We start from the raw sequence: 16,920 nt of genomic DNA on the forward strand, positions 1-16,920 counted from the left end.
AGAATATCTTGCTTGGTGTTCAATACAGTATCTTCTATATGGGTCTTATATGCCAAGGTTTTTCATGTTCCTTTATGTTGGAGTGATTATTATTTTTTTAAGGCATGTGTTCTAAACAGAAAATTCATGACTTGTATTAATGATTTATATCTTAAATGGCATGGTGAAATCTATCATTGACGTGATAAGCTGCACATTATTCCCTATCTACATATAGCCTTGTAGCACTGCAATATCTGGCAGTGAATGTAAAAAATAAATTTTCCTTGGTTTTTAGGCATATCTCCCAAGTATGAGACATGCTTCACTTGTTTTTCAAATTTAGCTACAAGTCATTTGAGGAATGCACTATGGTAAGTGTGTGTGAGAGAGAAAGAGGGTGAAGGGGGGGGGGGGAAGAGATGCATATGTTTGTATGTATATATATTTACATATGGGGAAATGATGTATTGCCCAGGTGTGTGTGTGTTCTGTACAATTTGATTTTTACTGCACAAGTGCTGAATGTACTGTCTGGTGCAAAATTTTGCGTAGCTAGAAGCAATGTTTTCATTTTTTATTTGTTAAAAAAGGCACCTTTTGTGGTTGCAATTTAAAGTTTGAGAACAGATGGAAAAAATATGACAAAATCAGAGCAGTTAAATATATTATTGGAGAAGATTTTCCAGGAGACAGAATAGCTATGCCTTGGTGCCTTGTATCTTCGTTTTGCAGTTTGTCCTTGGCTCTTCTTCTACAGCTTTCCTTTCCTAATCCCTAACCTTCCATTCTTCCAAGGGGAATAGTCTTCTTGTATCAGATCAGCTCAGTGTGAATGCAGTCTTTTCATTTGTTGACCACAAACCACATATTACTGGCAGCTCATTATATAAGAATTATGTACAAGATTCTAATCCATATCCCCATTTTGATATTTATATTGTAATTAAAAACTTTTCGTGCACTGTATCTCTGTTGACCATGAACATTTATGCCTGGACTGAGTGCTTGCTTCTTAGTCTCACCTCCAACCAGCGCCTCCAACTAGCAGAGGAAGTTCAGGTCATTTCACCCCATTTATCATGAGTCTACCATGAATGGCATCCTGCACAAACAGGGATAAGGACCATCTAAGCAATAATAGTTTGTGGTGTAGGTAGCATGAGCACTAAATGTGGACCTGCAATCTAAGCCTAAAGCCAAAAACTGCAGGTTCTGAGCCAGCATCTCCAGAGACTTTGATCTACCAAGAGACCTATTTCTCCCTACCTCCAGGGATAAACATTCCTCAAAGTCTATAGACTAATGCAGGTTATGAATAGCAGAGACCACTGAAGTACTAGGCTCCAGGCCAGAGGAGTCTTCCTGCAAGATATCCCCCTTCCACTTCTGCAATGGTGGTCCAATGATGGGAAAACTGTGGCTCTCCAGATATTGTTGGCCTCTGCTTCCATCAGTCCTGCACCAGCATGGCCAATGATTGGGGATGCGGGGAGCTGTAGTCTAGCAACATCAATAGAACCACATATTCTCTACCAAACACATACACCCAGACACAGGAAACCAAGCACTCTTCGGAACAATGCATTTGTTCACTCTGACCTGTCCAGGGTACTGAAAGACCTCTTTCTGGCCATTCTTATTCTTTGATCTGGGATTGGACTCTGCCTGCCAGTTAGTTTCCAGCTCTCCCTAAGAGCTGCAGACTGCTGGCCTTAATTGAATACTACCCCTAACAAAAGAGTGAAATGCTGTGAGAGCAAGGCGCTAGTTGTAACTGTTCAAAAGCCCTCTCTACAAGGATTGTAATTTGAGAGTATTAGAAGAGAGTTTAGCTTGTTTACAAAGCTATTGTACTACCAAATTTACTGTACGTTTGTGAAACACAGACCACTTATAAACAGCATCTCCAGCTCCTCAAAATATTCCATCAAAGGTGTCTCCGAATTCTTTTTTGTATCACTTGGGAAGACAGGCGAACTAACGTCAGTATACTAGAAGAAGCAAAGATCACCAGTGTTGAAGCAATGACTCTTCAACATCAACTTTGTTGGATTGGTCGGGTGTCTGATTATTGTCTTCCAAAGCAACTCCTCTGTTCCCAACTTAAGAATGGAAAGCATAATTGCTGGACATAAAAAGAGGTTTAAAGACACTCTCAATGTGTATAAACACTGACAACTGGGAAACACTGGCCTGCGAGCGCTCCAGTTGGAGAATAGCCTCTACTAAAGGCGTCATGGAATTTGAAGAAGCATGAACTCGGGACGAAAGGGAGAAATGAGCTAAGAGAAAGGCATGTTTGGCAAATCCTCACCATGATTAACTCCCACCTGGAAACCTATGCCCCCTATGTGGAAGGATGTGCGGATCCAGAATTGGCCTCCACAGTCACCTATGGACATGCTGTTAAGACCATATTCATGGAAGACAATCTTACTCGGCTACAAGTGATCACCAAAGAAGAAGAACTCAGAGTGGCCAATTGAAATTAATGAACACAACCAAGTTAGGTTCATTAATTTCAATGGGTCTAGTCTGAGTAAAACTGAGTTGAATACCACCCAAGTTCTCTGAATGTTAGAAAGAGTTTGGTGGCCTTTGTTCAGTTTGCCTTCTGTTTATCAGTCAATACTTAGACCACCCTTATACATTTGTCCAATGTCTCCAAATTCTATGCACCTATGTGAAGCCACCTGCATATTCCAGGGGTTGGACTAGATGACCCCTGGGTTCCTTTCCAACTCTACAATTCTATGATTCTAAGCAAGCCAGCCAAACAGAGCCACTAGCACAAGGCTTTTCACCTGTGCAATGGAACTGATCCATGTACACCATGTACCCTTCCCAGATCTGCTCAATAGGGCTTGGGGGGGGGGTCCCAGAGCAGTCACGGTGTGTATATATATATATATATATATATATATATATATATATATATATATGACATCTGATTTTTGGTTCATACAAACAATCGAGGGAGAGGAGAAACTCCTCCTCTTTGCAACACAACCGGCAACAGCAATAGCAGCAGAAATGAGTATACAGGTGAAATGGTTCACTTTATGTGGGAACTATTTAGTATACAATTACCACAAAAACAAGACTAGTAGAATGTTAGCAAGGAAAAAAAATGCTTTTTGTTGCCACATTAACAAGGCCTCGAAAAGCATCTACACTAGTCATTCCCTGAGGCAGAGGGCATCTGCAGCTCTGCACAATTTTGGCTAAATCTGCAGCACAGATTTTTAAATGTTTTCCATTTATTTTATTACAACTTTTTGCAAAGCCTTATGTTTGATGAGGAAACAGTGGGCATGTTATTGTTCACAGTTTTGCTTGTTTAAAAAGGAAACACTCACTTTTCCAAATAGCTTCCCCTTGCCCCCACCTCCTGATGCCATGTGGAAATAGTCAGTCCATTTAAAAACTTAGAGCATGCAATGAGCTAGAGAGAGGCAAGGCAGCAGGATGGAAGCAAAAGGGTCCCTTTCCCCATCCATATGGTTCAGGTTTGCATCTTGTCTGGCATGATAATGTGATAGTTGGCAGAATTCATGTTTAGAGTCTCAAGCAAATAACAGCCAATAAGTTGTAGGTTTAATATGCACGTGGAGATGTTCGTAGTATTCCAGGCTGGCTGATTCTACAGCTGCAGTCAATCCAAAGTTGCTGCATGAATCCTTGTACAATGGAATCCCTGATGGTGAAAGTAAACTGGAGGCCCTACCCTGATGTAAGTATCCCCCATCTGCTGCACAGGTGTAGCCTAAGTAGTCAATCAGGATATGTAACATGCATTTGTAAGGAAAGTGGGAAATTAAACTGTATGCATTTCCTTCCTTCCCTCTTTCTATCCACATTATTTCACAAGGAAATCAGGGAAATTCGTAAGCACTGTTTTGTGCAGATTTCGTCTGTCCAAACAGCTCGAATGACAGGAAGCATGGATACATTAACAAATTCACACTATCAACGTCTGAATGACATTACCTGTAACCAGCAAGCAAGTGCGGACCTTCAAACATTGGAAAGAAGTCTGTAGTACAAGCAGTCTACTGGGAACTCTTCCTTTCCCTTCCACAATGCCTTGGAGGAATCTTTCCCTTTTGCTTTCTCATTATTCTTAGCTCCTTTGGCCAGGTAATATTAAGAAGTGCACAAAGCATGGGTGCCAACTCCCTGGGGCCTTGGGTGTTCGAGCATCCACAAAATTCCCCTTGAAGGGGCCAGGCACCTACAAATTTGGGTGCCAGGGCCAGGTACGCTGCATGGCACTCACAGTTGTGGGGCCAAGCTGGTACTCCTGCCACAAAGTCTACTGCAGGCTTCACACCTACATGGTGCAGCACTAATTGGCATTTTAGTGGATATACAGACATTCTTGTGATCAAGGACTGTGCATACTATAAACCAGTGGTGGACAATTAAATGGTCTATGGTTTGAGCATTGCCCAGTTGATCTAATACACAATGCCAGATGTCCATATATCTTGTGTGTCTGCTGTGAATCATACTATTTGCGCAGGTGTACAATTGTCTAGCAAATGAGTAGGGCAATGAGGAATATAAAGCAAAAAAGAAACAGACATGCCTAGATACAGACATAATCTTCTGTACCGCACTGTGTGTGTATGTGTGGAAGGCACATAAAGGATGTGATAATCTCTGACATGGATATAATGAAGGTGCAGAAAGTTGAACAGATGGAAGGAGCGCTGCATCATGATCAGTTTCCTTTATGCCTTCCACATTTTCAACCTATGTGTAATAAACGTGTGTGGCAGGCACATGTTTAATTAATAATGCGGTACATTTATAGGTAGACCAAATATATTTCCTAAGATAGAAAACCGTCACAATGATGTGCAACAAAATGTATGTGATATCCTCTAGGCAGGTATTATTTAAGTGCTTTGAACTTACCAGCCAAGACCAGTTCAGAAGAAAGAAGTCAGTGCAAGGGAAACCATGGCTACAGCTGGACTTCGGCCACTCTACTGGGCTTCTCAATGGAACATGAGATACCTGCAGACAAGGGAAAGGAACAGACTTGATTTTGCTGCCTCTGTCTCTGGCAGCAATGTTGCCCTCTGCAATTGGAGACAGGCAATGTTATGAAGAACTGTGGTCCAGCCCACTTCCCATTCCCTTTCTGTCCTTTAGTCCATATGGTGGCCACAATGGTCATTGTAGGTCTCTTGTTTCTAGGGTTCCCCATCCCAAATGTACCTCTCAGTTATAGGATACATCTCCACCTAGTGGTACTATTTTTTCCTTACAAAGCACACAGTGCATGCTCATTCTGTGATGTGTGAAGCAGCCCACTGTTCAAAACTGGCAAGAGATATTCTTCATAGCAGAAGGCAGATAGATAGAGACACACATATATCTGATCTGTAGAATATTCCTTTTTGACCCCAAGATAAGAACTGTACGACATGACAGAAAGTGTCAGAATCTTTACAAAAAATAACTCCTTTAAAAACAAAATAAATAAAACTATCAACAAGAATAGCAACTGCTCAAAATTTATCTCAGAGCTGCCAAGAAGTGAACATTCATGGGAGAATGTTCTGTTGTTTTCAATGTTCTGTTGTTCACAAGGTGGACACAAATGCATACAGTTGGATGCTGACAACTTGACACATGTCTAATGAATCTAAAGCATGTGCACACACGCACAAACACACAAATTTACTAGGACTAAAAAAAAAACCCTTAAAAAAACAAAAGCCCTTCCAAACAAACCACTTCAAGAAGATTTAATAGCTATGTAGGTTTTTGTGTACCTTAAAATACCATAGATGCTTTGTTAAAAGTGACAGTTAACATCTGTGTTGAAGATGCTACATTCTAACACAGTGAGCTGCCGTTCGTTGAGTCCAGTGAGCAGATGTTGGAGGCCTAATGCATTGGTGACAAAAGGCTACAGTGCTTTAACCTTCCGCATCACTTCTGTCTAACACACAGCAGAAAAGGCTTTAATTTGACAGGTTGGCTGGGATATAGAGAATTCAGCTCTGGCCACCTACAGAAGGGCCAAATCTAGTCATGAGAAGAGTAGTGTGGGTGGAATGAAGCAGCGGGTGAGAGTAGTTTGCCGTCTTGCACTAAGTGGAGAGCTACATATACTGTTTATTTCTACAAAGATTTAAAAGGGTTCCTATTGGAAGTTAATTAAGCAATTAAGCCAATTTGTCCTTTAATATGCAAGGAAATCTTTGAGTAAGGTGAGTTGGAAAAGGAGTCAGCAGCTCCTAGCACATTTTGCTTGTGCAAAATGTTTTAAACGTCTTTTTCTCCCTGTGGTTGGGATGATGCAAGAGAGGAGAATTAAAATGAATGCACAACCTGATGGCAATTCTCATACAAGCTGCATGTAAACAGAAACATCAGCACAAAACTTATGAATCTTAATTTGTGCCACTGAGCTAAAATTTGTATCTTTCTGCATTAAAGGAATATAGACATGCAGCACTGTGTAGTGTCTACTTGCAATACAGAAAGCTGACATGGTCTTTCCAATTTATGGGAAAATTGACATAATTTTGCAAAAAAGGGGGGTGGAGAGGGAGAGAGAAGCAAAACCACTTGTGAACTAGATTTTGCATAATGGGATTAATTTGGTTGACTGTCACATCAGCTATGCTGTAGAATGCAAGTTAATCACAACATCGATATGATTTTTAAAGAAGAAAGAAAAATAGGGGGAAAGGGAGGAAGAAAAGGTATTTTCCTCCCTTGTCTGATTCTCCTTTCATTTTAAAATACTTCCTGTTTCTACTGTTATGTGGAAGTGCTATGACAAATAATGGAAGTCTGTTTTGCATTGGGCCCAAGAAGACTGAAATGAGCTAGAGCCGGCCTCACTCTGGTAAGAAAATCATCAGCTTTTCCTGGATAATGTAAAATGGTTTTGCGGTAATGCTCTTAGCCACGCAATGGCTCACTGTTTAATTTGATAACCAAGCTTTCTGCATTTGTCAGGAAGCATTGAAATGTCACCAACGCATGCTTATCTGAAACTTTGTGTTTCCGTTGTCACAGAATCCTGTCATTGCTAGGGCACTTACCTTGTCCTTTAGGTGGATGTGCCTGTACTGTGCCTGTACTGGCTGCAATCAGCAACTAGACCTAGCAAATGCGAGCAGGTGAAGGTGGCACCAAGAAGCCAATTCTAGGGTTCAAATGTTGTTTGTGTCAGACTCCTTTCAGGATCTGCATCTGGGACTATTGCCCTACATGTCCAATGGATACCCAACTTCATATTTCAAATACAGCCACAACTGGTTCTCCCAACGTAAGATTACTCATATGAATTGTATGTGTGCTTGTACCCATATCAATCTTTCCCTTTTTTACTGGGGTTGTGAGAGGTTATTCCAACAGCCCCTTGTTCGGCTATTGTAGTATCCCATTGCTACTGCAAGAGCAAATCATTTCTCTTTATTTTTGTCCTCACAGACTTCAATTGTACTTTGACAGAATAATTTCTTTGCTTAAGTGTTTTTCAGAAGAAAGCTCACCAGGAAGAGAAACACTGTAAGGCGCAGAAACGCCTTAGGGTCATGTAGCAGGGGTTTGTGAAGTCATTAGAAGTTGTGATTACCTGCTAGGATATTTCCATGTATCCTTTGCTGAATTCACTTAGTGGAGGAAACTCTGGTATTTTACACAGACTAGTTTAAAGGAGAAAGTGATATGTTGTCACATACTGACTGTCTCTTACACAGGCACATATGGGAATAAGAGTAGTAGCTGAATGCAAATGGATCTCCCTATACCAGGGATGGAGAGTCTGCAGCCCTCCAGGTGTTGTTGCTCACTCATTAGCACCAACCAGCATGGCTAATGGTCAGTAATGATTGGAGCTATAGTCCAACAACAGCTGGAGGGACACAAGTCTCCCCACATCCCTATGCTAGATAGGCAGAACAGTAGCATAAAGCTGTAGTCCTGAAAGAGAACTCAGACGTCAGGTATAAAGTTCCTGCTTTTGCAGGTAGCCTGTCTAGCTATTTTTGTCACAGCTGGAACCATCAGTGAAGGAAGATGGGAGAATGTCAGGTGTGAGAAGGTGATCAGCAGAGGAGGCAGAGCAAGGCTCAGTGCACTACTGAGAGCAATTGAAGGCTAGAGACAGTATGACTCCATAGCAAACGAGACCCACAAAATAACAATGGATAGGGAACTAACTGGTTACAGGTGGGGATTTAGTTAACTAATGAGTGAAGTTAATTCATGAATAGAGGAACAGAATTATGAGGGGTTCTGTAACTAAAAAGGAGTGGACATAATACTTGATAAGTGTGGGTGCTCTTTGGTGAGAAAGGTCCTGGAGGAATAAGGGACTCATCCAACCCATCCATCCATTCAGGATTGGCACTGTCCATAGGAAATCCAGTGGCAGCAGACTTAACCTAAACTTATAAGAAGACTAAAACCTTAATACTAAGAATACCACACCAGAAGGAAACAAAGACAGAAAGTAGAAAGTCAGGCTCCTTCTGGCCTATTATTATAGTCAGCATGACCTTGAGTGAAAGAGATAACAGAACCAGTCCAAACAAGCTATTCAGCTTCTACAAAGAAATAAGCCAAACATCAGGAACCTTCTGTCTGTTTTTTAGGCAGAATAGAAACTTGCTTGTCGGCTAGAAACCTCCAGTTTGCACTAGTTTGCATCACACAGAGAAGCTTCCAGAACCCTTCTGAATCAATTAGAATAGGAAAGATCTCTACATATCAGATCAATACTTTCTTCACCAAAAAATGCAGACTGACATCTGAGGGGATGCTGACCCATAACGAAACCCTTATACTGAGGAGAAAGCAGGGATGAAGGAAGGGGAAAAGAATGAAATTGGGGGGGGGGGGACATACAATTGAATTCCGAAATACGTTCAGGGAAAAGGAAATAAATTGCTTATGGAAATAGACAAAGAAAAGAAGAGAGGGTTTGGAGACAACCCCACTGCAGAGTAGTGTTGAATAGGTGTGCTCTGGTTGTATTCTTCATACATTTACCAGTTTGACTATGAATAAAGTTAAATCTTAAAAATGTAAGAGGAGACCTGCTGAACCAGCCAAAGGCCTATCTTACACAACAGCCTGTTCTCACAGTGGCCAACCAGATGCCCACTGGAAGCCCACAAGCAAGAACAGAATACAACAGCTCTCTCCCCACTTGTGACTCTTAACAACTGGTGTTCAGAGACAGCTGTAAGAACAAGCCTGGTCTGCAATGCTCTGCATCTTTTCAGTTTGACTGGTTCTATAGGAACAAAAGTACAGTATGTTAAAACAAAGCTATTTCTTGCCCATCTACTCTGAAATGGGAATCTAAAAATGCCTGGTAACTTGTTTCATTTTCACCAAGGTGCGTAAAATGTTCAGGCATAACAGCTCCTTCAGAGTCGATTAAGCCTACCAAATATTACATATATACACCCAATAATTTTAATGCAGGAAACCCTAAAGCTTGACTTTTAAAACGAAGTGTCTTCATTTTCTGTCAGAATTGGATCCAAATTGCAGGCATGGTCACCTGTTGTGAGGGAATGAAGCCTGCTAAATTTTTGAATAATAGCTGCAATGCTGGTCCTTCAAGGATAGACTTTCCCATTTTGGATGGGTACAATAGGAACTCAGCTAGACTGGTAAAGAAAAAGCGGTTTATAAGTTTTGCATATGCGATATAACATTGCACCACCAGATGGCGTTGTGGAGTCCTATTCGTCTCTACCTGTTTTCCCTGTTTAAATTTACAACACATTTAACTGAAATATTTATTTGATGTGTCTAAATCCAGCCTAGGACTCAATGTGGGTGAAGGTGGCAATATATGAAAAAAGAAGAAGAAAAGAGCATGGCTCCTCAGGAAAGACGGGTGGGGGAAATATCACACACACAAACACCCATGCAAGGAACCTGTTACCCCAACAATTGTTGGCGGGGGTGGGCTTCTGTCCTACCCCCATGGATTTTTGGTGATAAAACGGAGATCTGTCAATAGACTTGAATAGAGGATGGCATTGTACCATCTGAAAAACAAACTCAGTTTTTAATTCCTCGACTGTGAAAGGATTGCCCTGGGGAGATAATTCACTGTGATTAAAAGCTAGGCCTGTCTGACAAAACAAAAGATTCTCTCCATGTCTCCACCCCCTTCACTTCTGAGCTCTGGGCATTTCCCCAGTCAACTTGGGCTCCCCCCCCCTTTTCTCATGGGGTGTGTAGGATGGGGGAGGGAGGAAGTGTATTTTTTGGACAACTGATGCCACAGAGCCTTATTTATTAACACGACAATCCAAAACGTAAGAACCTTCCCCAAATCACCTTGATTCATCTCATAATTCGGTCTACACACCTCTAGGATATAGCATCCCTACCCCACCCCACCTCTTATTTTCCATGGCTTCTTTTGCTCTTTGTGGGCATTCTGAAGAGGATATTATGCCATTGAGCACTTTGGTTATAATGGACTTGAAGAATGTGCTTAGGAAATTGATCACATCATGATTGTGGTGACAGCGAAGAAGAAATAAAGGGCTGGTGGCATATCTGTGGGACTTGTGTTTGTAGTGTATCATGTCAGCGATGCTTTAAGAAGCTCATATCACTGAAAGGCCTATTAACATTCGTTCATTTCCTTCTTGCATCTCTCTCCCTCTCCCCCCACCCCGCCCTCTCCACACTTTTCAAGGAGCAGCACATACTATCCAGTACAGGCTCACACTGACTAGGTTAAACAATTACACTACACTAATTGGCCTGTGTCGGTCTTGATGAGTAGGTAAACAAATGCTGCACGGGAAAAGCTGAGACAAATTGTATCTAATTAAATTGATGAAAAAAAGTGACAATGACAACAAAGAAAGCAACATTCACAGTTGCAAATCACAATGCTTATGTGAAAGCACACACCTCTTATCAAAATCTGCAATTCTGCCCTGGGTGCCGGAGAGAGGAAGTTTGATGAGCCATCCCTCCCCCACACATTCGAGAAATCCCTTAATTATAGCATATAAAAAGGATTGGCTACCATCTATGTTCAGCCATATGAGCTCCTGTGTGTGTGCTCCATGCATATACAATATGTGCAAGTGAAAATAGTGGTGACTCGCCCACATTGCTAAAAGGAAAAGGTTTATCATTTGTTCTTGCAAATTACCTCCTTCCTCCATTATATATTTACAGATGCTTCAGCTGTTCCAAAGAAGCAGCAAAAGAGGAAGCACAATTGTGTCGTACTTCCTTTCCACCTGCTTCTGAACTTCATCAAAATAAGAGCGATGGGCACTTTTGCCACTACAACAGAAGAACATGCACAGTCCACATCAGATGAGTGTATCATATTTAATCTTTCTTGGAACCATTGAATTGGCTTTAAGCATTAGGGCTAAGGTCAGAATGGCTAGCTTTCAATACACAACGGAAAAAACCTTCTCATTTGCAGTTGCCCACCTTGCTCTATAATAAATGTGAACATTTAAATTTGCTTTCAAATTTTAAGAATAAAAAAATATGCAAAATTAATTTAGCTTTCTGGTTTATTTTGAATTTGGAGAAGACTCAACTCAACCAGATTAGGGCTGATATGATACTTTTTTCAAGGAAGATAATTGTGTGTCTTCTCTGGACCAACAGCACCAGGAACATGGCACATGGCACCAAATCAGACCCTGAGCTGATTTAGTCAGTAGCCGTATAACTCGCTCACTTATTTATTTACCAACCACTTTTCCAGAAAATGTCTCAAGGTGAAATATAATAAATCACATACCATTAAATACAATAAAAGCAGTTTGGTAAAAACAAAAGCAAGCATCAGAGCACGAAAACAGATATCAAATCACAGCAAGCAATAATGGACTCATGTCTAGGGAATTAAAGTGGCTCTGTGGGTGCCTGTTTTCTAAATATTCACTGAGGGGTTGGTAACTCACAGGCCAAAGATATTTGCGATCAGATGCTGGCTCTCTGCTCAGCTTCCGCCACTAGTCAGAGAAGGGAGTTACAAGCGGTTCCATCTAGACATTGCTGATAATTCTTTAGTTTAGGAAGTCATGTGCTGCTACCTGGTAGCAATGGCTGTCATAAAGTTTCCAGAGCTGCTGCCTGGTGAACTTGTCCCTGAAGAAGGCCATCAAGTTTCTCCTCCTACCAGCCAGTGTAGTGTAGTGGTTAAGAGCAGTAGTCTCATAATCTGGTGAACCGGGTTCGCGTCTCCGCTCCTCCACTTGCAGCTGCTGGGTGACCTTGGGCTAGTCACACTTATTTGAAGTCTCTCAGCCCCACTCACCTCACAGAGTGTTTGTTGTGGGGGAGGAAGGGAAAGGAGAATGTTAGCCACCTTGAGACTTCTTAGGGTAGTGATAAAGTGGGATATCAAATCCAAACTCTTCTCCATGTCACGAAACTATGTCACGAAACTGGTCTTCACCCTTATCTAATAGATTATGTCTGAATAGGATGAGAGTGTTGGAGATACGTGCGAATGTGTATGTGAATCCGGTCTCGGGTGTTTGATTTTCGTTGTTGTGTATACTGTGTATATACGGACAATGACAATAAATTATCTATCTATCTATCTATCTATCTATCTATCTATCTATCTATCTATCTATTTTAGTACCCTGCCAATCTGACTTTGGATCCCAGCCTTCAGCCTTTCTCTATGCCTACTTGCTGTGCATCCGCCTATCCTGTTCAATACAGTGGTACCTCGGGTTACAGATGCTTCAGGTTACAGACGCTTCAGGTTACAGACTCCACTAACCCAGAAATAGTACCTCGGGTTAAGAGCTTTGCTTCAAGATGAGAACAGAAATTGTGCGGCAGCAGCAGTAGGCCCCATTAGCTAAAGTGGTACTTCAGCTTAAGAACAGTTTCAGGTTAAGAACAGACCTCCAGAACGAATTAAGTTCTTAACCTGAGGTACCACTGTATATTCACTCATCTTATATAACCTGAATCCTTGCAAGAGAGATTCCAAGGTCCTTGGAGGAGGCAGTAACTGGTGTGCAAATCAGGAAAGCACTTGTAAATGGACAAAATCAATGCCAATTCTGGCATCTGAGACAGTAAATCACCAAATAGTGACAAAGTATTTGCAATACCTTGCTTGGGTTATCTGGATTGGCTCCAGATAGAGGTGGAACTCGACATTTTGTTGGCAAATGTGTGATCCCAACCATTATTATTTATCACCAAGAGCCTACAGGGCACTTTACAACATAATGCAACAATGCATTGCAGAGATGGTGGGCAAGCATACACCAAATGTTGCTTGTGTAGGAGGATCAGCAGATGCTGAATCCCTGCCATGACCATCTGATTCTCCTCAGAAAATGCCTACTGGGCCATATTTACGTATAATTTAGGATGCTGCCTGTGGGAGGACTTAAACTGCAGGGGCATTTATAGAGTAGAATTAAATAGGCCCTGTTCTCAGTCGCTATCACCTGCAAGTGCCTTCCCACTCCCCAAACTACATTTATGAAGAGAATCGATTATGGAATTCTGTGCTTCTCTCATAACATCTACAGTTCTTTCTGTGGGGCATCAGCAGAGCTGAAATAATTGGGGAGTATTGTTCTGCCACTTGGAAGTTGACCTACAGTGTCCCACAGGCTTCAACATTATCACCACTGTTTATGTCCTAGGATGTTCAAATGCACTTTTAAAAAACACAAAAAATGACAAACAAAGCTTTAAAAGAAGAAGAGGAGCCATGGCTGTACACTATGCACTGCAAAGTCCCTTCTGCAGTAGACTTGATGGACCAGGCCTGACAGTTCCCACAGGACTCCTATCTATGTGTGTACTTACGTCAGGTTTTCTGAGGCACCACACACTGGGTCTCAGCTGCTCTCTCAAAAACCTCAGGTGTCTCTATCACACCTTACTGATTACTTTATCTCCCTCAACAGCAGCAGCACCTCATGCAAGAGAATATCACACAATGTTTCACTCACATCTAAATGTGCTTATTCTCCTCAGTGAGCGTGCAATTCTAAGGCCTCTTCGCTTTTACCTCAGCCAACATTCATTCACTCTTCCTTCTCTCTGCCAGACACAACCGTCTTGGTTGTCTAGGTTACTTGCTGGTTGCCGCCCATGGCTCTCTTTTTTAAAAACAAACAAACAAACAAACAAACAAACCCTGCGACTTTACTTTATTTATTATTTCAACAAAGCTGTGAGAAATACTGATTTGGCAAAGGTAACCCTGCAAGTTTCATGGACTTGAGTCTCCAACACATAAGCCGTCAACTGTCCAGCTACTGATAGCTGGCTTAAGTCAAACGCCGGTTGCATTAATATGTGGATTGATTCATTAATTTACAGCTAAGCCTGAAAAGTAGAGAGGGGTCTGAGTTCCCTCAGATATTACTGGATTCCAAGTCCCATTATCCTTGATCATTGGTCAGACTGCCTGGGGCTGATGGGAGTGAGAGTCTAATATCTGGAGGGCCTAAAGTTCCTCACCCCAACTGTAGAGAAATCATCCACGCTTCATATTAAAGGAATGCTTGGCAAACTGATGTGCAAATAAATAACTGATTTTTGCAAGAATACTGTTGGAAAGACCTTCTTATCGACCATATCTCAAGGTAACAGCAGCAGCAACAACAATAAAATAAACCAATTTAATAATAATAATAATAATAATAATAATAATAATGAAAAGCCTCAAGCCTGTTGCATTTCTAATTTTAATGAGGAAACAATAAGGAGGTGATAAGCTGGCAGCTGCATTTTTAGCTAACATTCCTCTTTTTAAATTTTACCTCAGTGGAATCAGGCTATATTGGTGGGTAATTTTCCATGACAAAAGATGAGGAACTCACCAGCAAATTCCCTTCTGCTAGTTGTATTGGCATCCCGTTCTTGCTGCCTGGTACAGTTAAGTTTTTTAGATACTTTACTTGCATTTCTAATTCAGTTATTCTTCTGAAATTTATTCAAAGGATTTATGCTTATGAAATTATAATATAATGCTGCCTATATGCCAATGAGCTGCAGGCAAAGAAAATAATTTTCTTCAATTTACAGTTATGAGGCTGGAAGAAAATGATGCCTTCTTATCACCTCTTTTTCTTTGTATCTCTCTCTCTCTCTCTCTTTTTTAGTCTTCAGAAGGCAGGAACTGATGATGAATTCTTAAGCAGATCACACTGATAATTGTATTTCAGAACTGTCATCTCTGAGAAGACTGTCCACAGAGGTGTCGCAGTTCACTTGAGCTATTTGTGTCATTGCTTCTCCAAGAGCTCAGCCCTCAATAATATTTTTTCTAATAATAATAAAAAACACCCTAAATCACTGGGGATATTGTTAAGTCTTCTGAAAGGATTATTAGATGGGAGGATTTATAGATGACACTTTTTAACAATTAAACAGGAAAATGTTGATGAAGTTAAGTTGCCATTTTGTACTGCAGTCATAAAGGTGTAGATGTATTCAGATATAATATTTATAATACATAATTAGCTGCACAGCATAGTTACTGTATTTTTCTGCATATAAGACGATGGTTTTTGCTAAAATATTCAAGTAAAAAATTGGGAGTCATCTTATACACGGATGGTGAATGCACAGGGGCTCTGGCTCTGATGTGGGTGGCTCGGGCTCGGGTTCAAGCTCTTGAAATATGGCAACCCTAACTTTGGGAGACCTCCCCAGCTCAAAGTTGTTCTGTTTGATCTTTAAAATATTCTTATACACGGTAATTGTGACTGGGTTTTTGTTTAGAACATTCTTAAATAAAACTTTGCTGTTCACAAATAAACTGTGGTGGGGACTTTAATTCATCAAAACAAAATCAAACTGAGATTTTTGAAGGCCACCCAACCTTATCATTCTGAGTAGCCTTCTGTAATCAATGAGCTTAGCTGGTTGTAAAATAAAGGTAAACAATGTTTGCCTAATCCTGACTTTCTCTGGCAGGGCCATGGTGTAATATACAAACTTACACTTGTGTGCATGAAAGGGTTAACCTGAGCTCAGGTTTTCAGTGAGTGTGACTTAACAGGCTCTCTGTAGCCTCTGCTCCCCAACTTCTTGGTTTTTTCTTGGTTTTGCTTCCTGGAACAAGTAAAGAAGGAGCCATGTGGCTTAGACTTCTAGCTCAGCAAATGCTGCAAGTGAATGGAATCTCACTAAAAGGGAGATTTTAAAGCCTGCTTCTTTGCTAACCCAAAGATTGCATTGATTTTTTTTGTAAGGAAACAAAGTCCTTTTCTTTTTAAGTCATTTGGAAACTTTTTTCATCTGTGTTTTACTGCTATCAGATGGAGACTTGTTTGCTGTAACTTCTGGAAACTCTTGTGAGTCAATCATTCACTTGTTTAAAAAGCTAAGTGTCCAGCCCAAGTATTTTCATGGGGAGTGTTTGCTTAAAGACTTATATAATGCATTTAGGTATGTCATTTTCACTAATATATTCATCTTTATGCATATTTCTGCCTGATGTGTGCATTTTTGTAAACATTGTTTGGCTGGAAATCTGCACCACAAAATTATGGGAGTGTGAATTTTAGAGGATCATAGAATTGTAGAGCTGGGACCCTGAGGGTCATCTATTCCAACCCCTGAAATGCACGAATATGCAGGTGGCCCAGCTGGGGATTGAACTGGCAACCTTGGTGTTATCAGCACCATGCTCTAACCAGCTGAGCTAACTGGAGTTAATGGCTGTGTTTTAGTTGTCGCATGGTAAATTTGGCTTTAAATGAGAACTGAATGGAATCCCTACTCTCTGGCAAGTGGGATTAGAACTTCAGCCTGTCAGATACAACCCATCTTACATTTGTTTCCAAAGAGTTCTCTTCACATAATAGGTGCTGCATGCTAGTCTTGTGTTACAGCAAATTGGGGCCCTAATCAGTAGCATAAAACACTTTTTTCATATTGGCAGTCATCCTTGCTGAC

At 41.0% G+C, this 16,920-nt stretch overlaps 1 long non-coding RNA gene across 1 annotated transcript in view; it reads right to left on the reverse strand.

Moving 5' to 3' along the window:
• LOC310848264 overlaps positions 1-14,134 on the reverse strand; it is a 126,791-nt gene extending 112,657 nt beyond the window's left edge. The window contains exons 1-2 of the long non-coding RNA XR_014566247.1: positions 13,816-14,134; positions 4,906-5,007 (exon numbers count right to left, since the gene is read on the reverse strand). This is a non-coding gene — a long non-coding RNA (uncharacterized lncRNA). The remainder of the gene's footprint in view (positions 1-4,905; positions 5,008-13,815) is intronic.
• Positions 14,135-16,920: the final 2,786 nt, after the last annotated feature.

This window comes from Podarcis gaigeae (genome assembly GCF_964106915.1).
Source record: "Podarcis gaigeae genome assembly, chromosome: 7".
Classification (NCBI taxonomy): Eukaryota; Metazoa; Chordata; class Lepidosauria; order Squamata; family Lacertidae; genus Podarcis; species Podarcis gaigeae.